Source organism: Bacillus rossius, chromosome 17 (genome assembly GCF_032445375.1).
Source record: "Bacillus rossius redtenbacheri isolate Brsri chromosome 17, Brsri_v3, whole genome shotgun sequence".
NCBI classification, from domain to species: Eukaryota; Metazoa; Arthropoda; class Insecta; order Phasmatodea; family Bacillidae; genus Bacillus; species Bacillus rossius.
In genome coordinates, this window is record NC_086344.1 from 40,182,204 (window position 1) to 40,195,977 (window position 13,774).

The window sequence follows — 13,774 nt, forward strand, 5'->3', positions numbered from 1 at the left end:
TTGCATTGAAATTTGGCCTGGAAAGTTTACTTCCATTGCGCCCAGAGAAGTTTCACTTCAAAAATTACACGCAGTACGGTAGCAATAAACAATTTAAACAAACACGTTTTACAAAGCAATAAACCGACATCAAAGATCAGGTGATCAGTGGTACAGAAGAGGGGGGAATTAACCCCCCCCCCCCCAGGCTCCAGCGCCATGTTCTCCACCTGGTCGGGCGAGCGTGCTCTATGAGAAGGGTCGCTAAGGGCGAACCTGGCTCGCGCAACACAAGCCTCTTCGCCCCTACAGGCACGGAACCGACGGGCAATCTTATAGTCGGCAACGAGCCTCAGTGGGACTTTAAGCAGTGACTCCTTCGTTTTGTGGTTCACTATTTAGTGTAAATATCTAATTACTTACAAAACCATAACATTTTAATATAAAAAATATTATATTTTTATGCACTTGGTAGAAGTTTTTTTTAAATTTTAATGGGTAATGAAACAATGAAAAAATTATTATTTGTTTTATAATTGGAATTTTATGATATTAACAATAATATGTAATTTAATAAATTAATATTAATACGACACATACTCTCATAGTTATTTTTTCTGTTATGTTTTGATTTACTTTAGACAAGTATAAAAATAAACACATAATTTCCAGTTTAACTTATAATTTCGCAGAAGATGTAAAACAAAAAAAGTATCCCTACATATTTTACAGACAAAAATGGTATAGCTAACAATGTCCCTGAACTCACAAATACAAACCAATGGGCAGATCGCGAGTCGTCGTAGCGAGCAGACTGCTCGATCCTGACTGCTATGCTCTATGCTACTCGTGTTATAGCTGTCTGCTATGCTCTGTGCTACTCCTGATGGCTGACTACAGTCTCGTGTGCAGTGAGTAGAGCTTGTAGTAGAGCGTGGCAACTGGCTTGGATCATGTCCTGCATATGGCTCTAACCAGAAATATTTTCGTGATCTAAACAGTAAAGTGTGGGGGAAAAAAAGAAACGATAATTTTTGATTTACGTTAACATTACAATGGGAAAATAAAATAATTTTTGCAAAATATTTTTCTGTTTAAATTATTTTTGAACATTTTGTCTCAATTTTAGCTTATTTAAATAAATACAGGCTTATTAAAATTTTCTAGACACATCAAAAATCATTATAAATTTATTGACTGAACTTCTGAAACAATCATGAACCAATGTCTATTATAAAAAGTTTGTTTCTGGGTCCTGATTGAACGCCCGAGCAGCCTCGGTTGCTGCTGTGTGACATATAGCGAGGCGTGGCTACAGCTGAAAGACAGTCGTCTGATCCGGGCTCAGTCAGGAGGCAGACAAGTGTCAGTCTGTGTCTGGCAGTCAGCTTCAGTCAGCTTCAGTCAGCTTCAGTCAGCTCCTGGTCTGTACAGAGGTCTCCTCGCCAGATGCTCCGTGGCGACGGAGTGATTCTCATCGGGCATGAATCACGAGAATATTAAAACAATAATAGAACCTAAACCATTTTGTTTTTTGCTAAATATTTTAATTTCAGATACCTGGATGTACATAAATAGTCCAAACTGTTTAAGAAAATTACGATCGGTTTTTCATCAAATAAGTGCTTGAACCAAAAAAATAAATAAACATATCTAGTAAAAATTTGGCTGTGAATGTATTAAAATCACATAATAAAACACCCTATGGTAAAAAAAGGGGAACAATATATAGTTCAATGATTTATTTTACTATTGCATAAGAAAATTTTTTAATATTTTAATAAGTTAAAAAATTTAAATTATAAAATATTTTTCCTACTTTTTACTAGGTGGAAAAGTATATCAAAGCAAATTATTTTGTATCTTATTGGTATATATTTATAAATTTGCTTTTGATGTGTATTTTCAATAAAAATTAAAACAAAGAAGTGAAAAATTGCATACAGCATTATTTTATAATTTTGAAGTAATCCTCTAAAGAAAATTCAGGCTTTAATTTGTCCATACTAAAAACGTTTTTTTCTTAAACAAAGTTAACCATTTATACAGGGTTTTATGCGCCATCTCAAGCATGAAAACAAACTAACGAACACAGAAATTGCCAACTCACTGGCTTGTTTGGATGGAAAACATATATATTTTTAAAACTTGAACTATTTTATGACTATTTTTTTCTTAAAATAATAATTAAATTTCTAAACGCTGTATTCACATTTTTTTTTCTCTTCTATGTATCATTTTCATTCAAAATACATATATCAAAATTTAGTTTAAAAATATATAACACTGAGATACAGAGAAATTTATTCCGTGTACATTTTTGACGTGACAACGTCTAATAAATCGATGAACGCCGGCTGCACGCACGAAAAAGTGTCCCGTTACGCTCATTGTACGCTTGTGCCGCAACTATCTCTCTTCCACTCGATTGGAACAACCATCGATTTTACTTTTTCGAAGCACATTAAACTTGAAACACTCTCATTCGTTTCCTACTTTTCCTATCATCGTCCAATCCTTAATAGAATAACACAGATTGGAAGAAGTTGAATAGCAAACATGTATTAAATTTATAGTTAAAATAATCTCTTCGTTAAAGTAATAAACATATTTGAATTAATGAGTGCAAATAAAAGTAAACTTACCAATTAAATTGTAGATTTCATTTCACTCCTTCTTGTATCCATACAAAATAGTGATAATTCAATAAAGATTATTCCAATTTTATTCATAAAAGTATGCAATCATTTCATCAGTGTTTTGTTATGACGTTGTCACGTTAAACTATCGTCCGTAAACCGACTTTACAGACAACCAATTTTTTTTTCCTGCATAATACCCTTTATCGAAATTCTACTATTACTTAACCTATTTAAAATTATGATTTGCAAGTTAATGAGTTAGCAAGTTAGTGTGTCGATGGCTACGGCGCGGTGGTGGGAACATGTACTACAGAAGAGTGCAAGTAACTCAGCTCTGGCAGGTAAGTAGGGCTGGTGGGAGCACCGGCGGCTGTAGCACTCACCGCTGCAGGGCCGGGGGCAGGTGGGCGGCGGGCTGGGGGCGGTGGCCGCCTCGCTGGGGCTGGCCGGCGCCCACTCGCCGCCCACCACGTCGATCTCCTCGTCCTCCTCCACGTGGTGCGGGCTCTGGCCCGCCTCGCGCGCGCGCCACTGCTTGGCCATGAGGCAGCGCGGCATGGCGCGCTCATGTGCCCGTCGCGCCCTGTCCGCCCGGGGAGAGAACTAAAAATAAACAATACTGCGGGGGAGGCAGCCCTGCGCGCCCCTGGCTCGGCCGAGTGGTGTCTGAGCCGCGGCGGCGTGCCGGGGGCTTATATACCCCGGGCCGGGGGCGGCGCCTGCGCGCATCGATCCCCGCGGCCATGGCGGCGGCTGCCCCTCCCTCCGGCAGGCTCCTCCCTCGCCCCGCCCCCGCCACGTGCCCCTCACGTGGTCGCCCGCCCGCCGACATATACCTTACACAGTACCTGCAGGTTGGTAGCTACTTCCTATCAGTCGGTAGCAGGTGGCATGGGTCCTGCCAAACCATTTAGTCGTAAACAAAGACAAACGTTTGTTTTATTTTGTTCTGTTTAATTTTAAAAAATTGATAAAATTTGCGTGTTTTTGTGAAAGTATAGCTAATTTTTGCAGGAAAATTTTCTTGTAAATTGACACAAAATTTCCCAAAAGTTTGTCGGTGTGATTACTGATCGCCCTGCACGGTACTGTACATCGCAAACAACATGGCAACTGTAGTGTCCAGTAATGGGACCCAGCACAGTCTGCCAAGACCGTTATCTGTGAGGTGTCGTCGCTTGGTGACGAAGTGTGTGTGTTTAACAAGCATCAAGTCCCCAGGTAATGGAGAGACTGCAGCGGCACGGCTCGGAGAATGCGCCGGCACGCAGGCTCGCTCAGCCGTGCGGCTCCGCCGTGCAGAGCGAGGATAGGCAACCACGACCACCAGCCCCACTGTGCGGGTTGCGGCTCTCCCTGGAAGCAGGCGCTGGCCGTGGGGGTGGCAGCACTAGGGCACGATAAACACAGTTCGCTCTGCGGGAGCACGAGAACCCGAAAACATTCAAGCTCATTCAGAGGAAACTGATATATTTATCCATTTTTGACGTGAAAACGTCTAATAAATCGATGAACGCCGGCTGCACGCACGAAAAAGTGTCCCGTTTCGCACATGGTCCCGTTAAGCACATTGTCCTGTTACACACGTTGTCCCGTTACGCTGTGTCCTGTTACACTCATTGTACGCTTGCGCCGCATCTTTCTCTCTTCCACTCCATTAGAACAACCATCAATTTGACTTTTTCGAGGCACATTAAACTTGAAACACTCCCATTCGTTTCCTACTTTTCCTATCATCGTCCTATCCTTAACAGAATAACACAGATTGGAAGAAGTTAAATGGCAAACATTTATAAAAGTTATAGTTAAAATAATCTCTTCGTTAAAGTAATAAACATATTTGAATTAATGAGTGCAAATGAAAGTAAATTTATCAATTAAATTGTATATTTCATTTCACTCCTTCTTTGTATCCATACTAAATAGTGATAATTCAATAAAAATGATTCAATTTTATTCATAAAAGTATGCAATCATTTCATCAATGTTTTGTTATGACGTTGTCACGTTAAACTATCGTCCGTAAACCGACTTTACAGACAACCAATTTTTTTGGTAAACGTCAATTTTATATTCGTCTCTTTATGCATATTTAATGTGCTAACATTTCCTACCTAGGGTCGTTGGAACAAAAATCCGACGATAAAGAAAACTGGAATAAATCATAAAACAAACAACCCTTTTAATACCCTTTTTTTTCGGTATTATAGTGACAATGGTACTAACAACATCAACATTTGGGGCTGTGTCCAATAAGAAGCAGTTGTTAAGTTTGGTTTGTTTGTTACTCGACAGTGAGGAGTTTATTTCGCCGCTACGTGCCTTCTGGCACGGAACCAACCATGCCTCGCGACTGTAGCCGGTCCTCGCAGTGCCTTGTCAGCACAGTCGCGGCAGGGCGGAGCTGTGGCCACGTGGCTTAGAGACGTGTGGAGGGGGAATATCGCCACGTCCGCCATGTTTCCTGCTCCCTGGTCCCTGCGGGGCGGCCAACCGGCGTGGTCCCCGGAGAGCACTTAGAGGCATAGTCATGTGCAGGATGGAAGTGAATTAGCGCAGCGGGCACTAAGGCCGACTCTGGCTGTTGAATAAATTTTGCGTATACGGCGTATCCGTATCCGTGCCCATGGGGGCCCCAGCCTTAAAAATCATTTTAGGCATGAAGGCTGGGTTATCAAATAGGAGGAGAGATCCTCAAAACTTGTCGAATAAAACACTTCGTAGCCTCTATGCACTAGCCAGTTGTGATAAACTTTAAATAGAGGACTGATAGATTAAGACCATTCTGCCAGTTCTGCTAAATTTCTACGCTACTTTACGTTTAATAATGCACAATACAAGGTTAACTCAAAAGGAAGTAACAACTGTAATGTGTTTTACAAATGTGTTGTGGTAAGGTCCCTTCCGGGGTCTTAGCGGTTCCTAACTGACGCACATTCTCCGCTTAGGCCCAGTGCGTGACACGTCTCAGCGAGCCAGTAACACATCGGCTATCCTTAGTGCTGTGTCCATTTCCTTTATCTTCACAATGCACGATTTCTACCGCTCGGTGTGCGCTGTTGCAAAATGCACGAAACAGAGCACCAAAGTTTCAGACACAACTTTATAATGTAATTAAAAATTTTAATGTATCGAAATAGTTTTGTCATGTATGGTAAAATTTGGAATGAGATTTGTGAAAACACATTTTCCTAGTCTATTTCATCAAAGAGCATCATATGATAAATTCTATTTTTTATTTCTAAGGAGATGTAAATGAAAGATGCCATCTTGATTTCAACCGTTTTTTTTACTTCTTGTTAAAAAGTATCATTTTTCTTTAAAACATTCACGCGGAAGTTTGGAAACCAAACATTTGATTATTGAAGTATTATAGATAATATTCAAATATGGAAATGTTATAATATTGTTACAAGTGGGAGAAAAATTGGTTCAAAAGGATAACCCAATTAATGATATACAGTTTTATTTGCCACTAATATTTACATTACTATTTAAACCACCACACATAATGCCTGTTCATAAATCACTAAGTATCTGTCCACTCCTCACTGGAGCTGGGCTCGACAGTGGTTCGCCCCTCACCTCGCGCCTGGCCACTCACACAGTCTCGTGCCACTCAGTCGCACTCTCACGGTCCCGTCGCTCTGTATCTGTGCCGCTCACCGAACTCTCACTTCACTCCACTCGCTTGTTGCAACTCCCGCGGAGGTCGGCGTCACCGCTTTTATACCCGTTGGCCGTCTTACAGGAACCGACTGGAGTGGCTGTGACGAGTCGCGTCATCCCGGGCCGACTCGTCGCTCGAAGCATCCAGAACAGCGGCGCTTATTCACGCCACTCCACTCGGCGGCCCCCAGGCCTCCAAGGGACAGACGACGGGCGAGGCAGGAGGGGGGGTCGCGCCCCTGCCAGACTACTGCTGGACCACCCAGGTCTGCCTTCCCGCTGCGTGTAGCCTTGCAGGTCTACCTAGGAGGGTTAGGTGATGATACATGACTCATGAGTGGGGCACTCAATGGAACAGAGTAGAGAGTAGACTGCAGGACCCTTCTGACATGTTTGTTACAACTGTTATCCTCGAGTGTGAACTTTCGCTGTGTACTTTATTGAAAGCCAGTTTATTCGTGTATTACATGTCTGCTATCAAATTACGTTCTGAGATCACAGACGGCAGCAACAGCAGCGCTCGATGGCATGTTTTCATTACAGCTCACTTCCTATCCCTCTATCCCTGAAGTATCGCCTCTAACGCGCGTGATGAAGCACGCGGCGAACATAAATCTCCCTCGTCAACACAGCAGAGATTACTTTCCTCGACTCGGCTCCGTCTGCATCACGTGACAGGCCGCCCTATCTCGGCCAATCAGATCGTGCGAGCTTATTGGCTGGATGAGGAGCCGCCACCGGCACTGCCAACACTGCAACACCGCGCGTGTTCGTGCTGGAGTGTTGGCACTCGTGCGGCGCGGTGCTGGGTCTGCCCGGGACTTGATGGCTATCTCGACAACCAATCACGAGCCTTGTTTCGGCCGCCCAATAGCCGCGCGGCATGAACAACCGCTGCCGCTACCGCGCTGAGCGCTGTTATCGCCGACCGGGAAGCAGAGAAACAATGTAAAAAAACTTCCAAATTGTCATAAGGAAATCAACAATATTTTATTTAGAAAACAGTAGCAGTAAGTTTCCATGTTCTGCACTATGTTAACTAAGTATTTCATTCATTAACTCGTGTCCCGTTGAAATCAGTATCTTGTTTTAACACACTTTATTTAAGCATAAGTGATAGCCTACTAACACTGTCTTTGCATTTTAAGTACGATTAAATATCTACATTTTTCGGCTGATTAGATCCATTAATGAAGACCTATTGTATCAAAATTTTTATCAAACAAATAAATAGTTGTTTGGTTTTTAGCCTGGCAAGAGTGTGCAAAATGAAAACTTTTTGTAGATAATAAAGTATGAAATGCATGTGTCTTGATATGTGTTTGATAATAAGGTGTATTGTAAAATATATGTCATTTTGTCATAAATATCAATCGGCCAGAGAAAAGAGGGAAATTCAGGTAAATTGGCTGAAGTAAGCGTGGTAACCATGACTGTGGTGTGTTGCAGAAGACAAAACTACACGGAAATAACAATATGACGAGAAACTAAACGTGGAACAACGTGGAGAATGAATACACAAACACTAAAACAACAATGAAACACCGAGTGTAAATTCTGTAAGGAAATAAGAAAAAAAGTGTTTAAAACTTCTATTTCCAAAACTATTTCAAAGAAGTGCTGAATCACGAGTCACCCAGGATAGACGCCTCACAAGTCAGCAGCCAATCAACAGGCGAGGTTTGCCCGAGTGTGCAGAGGATCGTGGAGTCCATCGTGGAGGTCATTGAACCTGAGAATTATTCCAGTTCCTAGAAATTTATATACTCAAAACGTGGTTGGGTACTTGCAAAATATGTATTTTTGATTTGCTACGTACAAGAAAGTAAAATGTTATAGTTATAACAGTGTGTATTATTATTATCTTTGAAAGATTTGTGGAATGGGAGTGCATGACTTGATGTAGGCTTTTGGACATACGCCATTGCTTAGCACATGTATGTCTGCAGAAGAAAACTACAAAAAAACACAAATGACAAAAAACACACTAAGAAAAAATGGCTGTTGTCAGGATTTAACACCACGCAATATTCCACAACAGCCTACATCAAGTCAGTGTGTATTATTGGCGCAAAGTGCAAGGAATTGCGACCAGAACAGAAGGTGCGGCGCGGAGGCAGTTGACGTCACACCTCGGCTGCTGCAGCTGGTGACGTCACTAGAGCGTGGCTTGGCACGCGACAACCACGCTTCTGGCTGTATGCTAATACACAGGCCGATGCTATCAGAGCGGCCCAGCGCACGAGCCGGCGAGCATGCATGCTCGAGTGCGCACTCTCCGTGGTCAAGCCGAGGGCGTTACTCTCGTACTCTCGGTACCACTACAACTATTTCATTCCGGTATGCCAAAACCCTAGAATATTGTCTCTCGCATTAAAAAAAAAAATTGGTTGTCTGTAAAGTCGGTTTACGGACGATATTTTAACGTGACGTCATAACAAAACATTGATGAAATGATTGCATACTTTTGTGAATAAAATTTAATTATTTTTATTTAATTATCACTACTTTGTATGGATACAAAGAAGGAGTGAAATGAAATCTACAATTTAATTGATAAATTTACTTTTATTTGCACTCATTAATTCAAATATGTTTATTACTTTAACGAAGAGATTATTTTAACTATAACTTTTATTCATGTTTGCTATTTAACTTCTTCCAATCTGTGTTATTCTGTTAAGGATAGGACGATGATAGGAAAAGTAGGAAACGAATGGGAGTGTTTCAAGTTGAATGTGCCTCGAAAAAGTCAAATCGATGGTTGTTCCAATCGAGTGGAAGAGAGATAGATGCGGCGCAAGCGTACAATGAGCGTAATGGGACACAGCGTAACGGGACAATGTGAGTAAGGGGACACTTTTTAGTGCGTGCAGCCGGCGTTCATCGATTTGTTAGACGTTGTCACGTCAAAAAAATTGAGAACTGTTCTGACGTTGTGAAAATAATCGCTACAATAATTGTCGAGAGAGCCTACTTTGTTGTGATAAAACACGTCTGTTTAATTTCACATCAGATTTGTTAGAATAAAAATGTTTTTCGACTCAGGTGTGTGTGATTTTTTATCTACGTTTCAATTGGCCTTACTCTCCATTTGGCTAATAGCAAGCGAGTCCACGGCGTCTGTATTAGGTGCTTTATTGTGCTGAGCGGCTAACAAGGTACTAATAAACATGTGTTCCGTAAAAATTGTATTGATGAATTTCTTGAAATTAATTTAGCTTATTTGAAACTACAGTTTTCGTTAGTGATTAAAAAGGTTTATTTTTTCTGCATCACGGCTCTAGCCCGGAATAACTGTTAAGAAATATATTAAAAAATATTTTTGTGTAAAAGATATATTTTTATATTTTAATAAATGTTTTACCAATCATGAAACATGTTTTAGTTAGAAATATATGAGACACATAAAAAAAATACAAACGGGTGCGTGGTACGCCACGATCGTTACAAGCGAAACTTCACACTTAACAAATCCACCTGACGACGAAACTAAATACCCAGCCCGGCCCGGCACGCAGCGAGGCGAGGTAGTGGTAACACACTGCGCTGACACACTGGCCTCCCACCCCCGCAGTAGCTTCTGGCTTCCTTGCTGTCGTCGGCACGTGGAGTACCAACGACAGAAGTAACGGAGTGGTGTTGAAAAGTTGCCTACAGTGTCGAGGCTCGCGGTACTTATATATTTTTTAATGTTGAATAAAAATAAAACGGGAGGCTTAAATCTATGACATGACGAAACAAAGCTACTTAAGCCATTAAAGACGACTGTAATATTAATTTGAACATTGCATCAGGTGTTGTGACGTCACTTGCTACCTGTCGATCCTCGTCTAGTTCTGAATGCAGGTCGCTGTCGCTGAGGCAGGTTCAAGCAAGCAGGACGCTGTTGCGACCGTTATTCACACGCGCAGTTCCAACTGGTGCCGATGTGTCGCGGGTACAAGGATTAGTGACTGGCAGTATTCCTCGCGGGGAGGTCGTCTAGTCCTGGGTACGAAGCGCGGACCACGGGTGGTCCAGCCGTCATCTGAGCGCACACCAGGTGCGCACACTTGCGGACAATCCCAGCTCGACTCCGTCACTTCTACTACACACACTTCTACTAACAGTGAGAGTGGTCTTCGTTTGTGCTTCCTTCTAGCTTAATAACCACATCATTCAAGGTTTGTATCTCCTTCTTTCTAAGCTCAATTTCCAAATCTATGTTTTACTATATAAAACAGTTTCTTTAATACTAATATGACTTAGCTTATCAGTAAACATTCAATAACTTTAAATTATTATGTTCTATTCAATATTGAACACCTGCCTCTAGCACTCGCAGGTAATTTACATGTAAGTCAGTGAACGATGGCTGCAGTTGTTTCATAGTCTCGAGGCCAGCTACTCGCTACTCACGACTCAGTAGTGCAAGTAGCGGAGCCGCTGACTGATGTCTCTGGTGCTCTTGTGGATGGCCTGTAGGTTCTGGCGGAGTAACATGCATCCAGAGTCTCTTCAGTTTCGCTCACCAATAACGTTGCTGGAACTATTTAGATAAGCCATTTTCACTGTTCAAGAACTTCATTTTTAAAAACCAAACAAAGAATGGCACCTCATAAACGCAGAGATGCTGTGGCAGTTGCCCGCTGCTCGTAATGAGGTAGTGCTGCTCGCGATGAGGTAAAGTCTTACTTTTGGTAAACACGCCATTGCAGCTCTACGCTGGTCGACAGTGCTACCAACTGTGGGTTGCTCCATATTTCAGATGGAAATTGTTCGCGTGATGCGACCCGAGCGAACCAGACTTATATATTTTTTACGTCGTCGTGAAGGGAAAGGAAGGGTGTAGATGGGAATGAAAAAGTTTCCAGCGCATGACTGTGAATACAGCATAAATCAAGCAGCAAGTAACTCGCACACTAACTCAAGCCACTGCCTCCAGCCTAGTCTGACTGCGGCAAGGGAGCAACTTCGGGCATAACTTACACCAGTTTTAAAAACTTCCGGAAACCTCTTCCAAACTACGTCTCGCCCCAACTAATCAACTCTAACTGCCACGTGACTTTAGCTTGTAATCACCGTCGCGTTACGTCCTCCAGCATATCCGTATCCACTCAGGCTGGCTGGCTGGCTCTTGAACAGTGGAGTCTGTTCTGCCTGGACTCTTGAACAGTGGAGTCTGTTCCTCCTAGCTCTTGAACAGTGGAGTCTGTTCCTCCTTACTCTTGAACAGTGGAGTCTGTTCATCCTGGCTCTTGAACAGTGGAGTATGTTCCTCCTTGCTCTTGAACAGTGGAGTCTGTTCCTCCTAGCTATTGAACAGTGGAGTCTGTTCCTCCTTGCTCTTGAACAGTGGAGTCTGTTCCTCCTGGATCTTGAACAGTGGAGTCTGTTCCTCCTTACTCTTGAACAGTGGAGTCTGTTCCTCCTTACTCTTGTACAGTGGAGTCTGTTCATCCTGGCTCTTGAACAGTGGAGTATGTTCCTCCTGGATCTTGAACACTGGAGTCTGTTCCTCCTAGCTCTTGAACAGTGGAGTCTGTTCCTCCTTACTCTTGAACAGTGGAGTCTGTTCATCCTGGCTCTTGAACAGTGGAGTATGTTCCTTCTAACTCTTGAACAGTGGAGTCTGTTTCTCCTTGCTCTTGAACAGTGGAGTCTGTTTCTCCTAGCTATTGAACAGTGGAGTCTGTTCCTCCTTGCTCTTGAACAGTGGAGTCTGTTCCTCCTTGCTCTTGAACAGTGGAGTCTGTTCCTCCTGGATCTTGAACACTGGAGTCTGTTCCTCCTAGCTCTTGAACAGTGGAGTCTGTTCCTCCTTACTCTTGAACAGTGGAGTCTGTTCATCCTGGCTCTTGAACAGTGGAGTATGTTCCTCCTTGCACTTGAACAGTGGAGTCTGTTCCTCCTAGCTATTGAACAGTGGAGTCTGTTCCTCCTTGCTCTTGAACAGTGGAGTCTGTTCCTCCTGGATCTTGTACACTGGAGTCTGTTCTGCCTGGACTCTTGAACAGTGGCGTCTGTTCCTCCTGACTCTTGAACATATAAATAAACGTCCGCCATATTGGTATGTGAAAATCAGAAGAATAAAATGGATGAAAGAACCGCTTCACATCTGACGGCCAATGTCTGGTGGCGAGGGCCTGGCTTCGAACCACCAGGAACTAACCACAGAGCGTCTCGTCCTGAGTTAGTGTGCATTTACTCTGTTTCCAATGCACGATTTCTACCATTCGCGGTGTCCTGGTTTCTGCGTATGTCATTTGGAAAATCTTTTTTTTAATTTGTTTAAATATGCTTAAATCTTTTAATTTGTTAATTTTATTTTTAAAAAGCACTGGTATTTTTATCTTATATGTAGGTATATATGTTTGTATGCCACAAACGTTTTTGGGAAGATATTCCTTTTTGTAGTTACACCCTTTTGAATTTTTATATTGTATTCTTATTTTGAGATCACTTAATTTTTTTATGCTAAAATTATCTGTTAATAGCATATTGTTACGATCGCGCTTGGCTGTAGTGCTTGGCGTCGCCGCGCTCGTTCGGCCTGTCTGCGCCCCCTTCCACCCGCATCCTCTCCCTAGTATCTCGTGTCATACTATCTCGCGAAATCCTGACCTTCGCAGCGCGCACCTGCCTCATATTGAGTTACTTAAAAGAGTCCGCAATGCGGCATAAAAGGACTCAGACATGTTTATCGGCGCGTTGTGTGGGAACACGATGCTTGTTGCGTTCATCGGTGTTCTTTGAGCAGTCGCCGCGTCCTTCGACAGGACTCACGACGCGTTTCTGGACATTTCGATGGCGAAGGTCGCGCGATATCTCGGAGACATTCCCGATTGTTCTGGACGGGAACCCAAGGGCTATATAATGAGGTTGGGCCGAGCTTCGAGTCAGTCAGTCGGTGACTGAGTGAGTTCTTCCGCGGCGGAGTTTCCGGGCGATAGTGCCGCGGGTGCGGCAGAGTGGCGAAGTCCTTGGACGAAGGTTCCAGGGCAGGGAGTGAGTGAGTTCAGTGGAGTCGGGAGTTTTCCCGCGGCGGAGTTTCCGGGCGATAGAGTCGCGGGCGCGGCGGAGTCAGTGAAGTTCCGAGTGAGGCGTCGAGTGGGATCTCGGCGAAGGGAAGTGCGTCGGCGGCGGCGGAGTGCGGCGACGGAGTCCTGCGGCGGAGACCCACGAGGGGTGCTGCGGCGAGAGTTGCGCCAGAAGTGCGGCCCAGCGAGGTGTGTGAAACGAGTGACTGGGGAATTGACATTTCTTTACCTGTAATTAATTATCTGCCAATTTAGAAGATTATTTGTAAGGGACAAGTAGTAGTAATAAATAAAACTGTGTGTGTGATAAAAATCTTTAATTGGGCTATCATTTACGAACCCTCGAGGAAAATCGTAACAATATATTAAAGTGTTTGTTATATTCTTCATTTTTTCATCGGAACCTTCTGTGATTTACAACCTCCAAGTGTGTGTGATATATAAATATACATATATGTATAG

The 13,774-nt window shown here is 43.0% G+C and overlaps 1 long non-coding RNA gene across 1 annotated transcript in view; it reads right to left on the bottom strand.

Annotated features, from left to right (window-relative positions):
- Window positions 1-3,134: 3,134 nt before the first annotated feature.
- The window catches only part of LOC134540704 (uncharacterized), a 28,482-nt gene continuing 17,842 nt past the window's right edge, over window positions 3,135-13,774 (bottom strand). The window contains exon 3 of the long non-coding RNA XR_010076491.1: window positions 3,135-3,204. This is a non-coding gene — a long non-coding RNA (uncharacterized LOC134540704). The remainder of the gene's footprint in view (window positions 3,205-13,774) is intronic.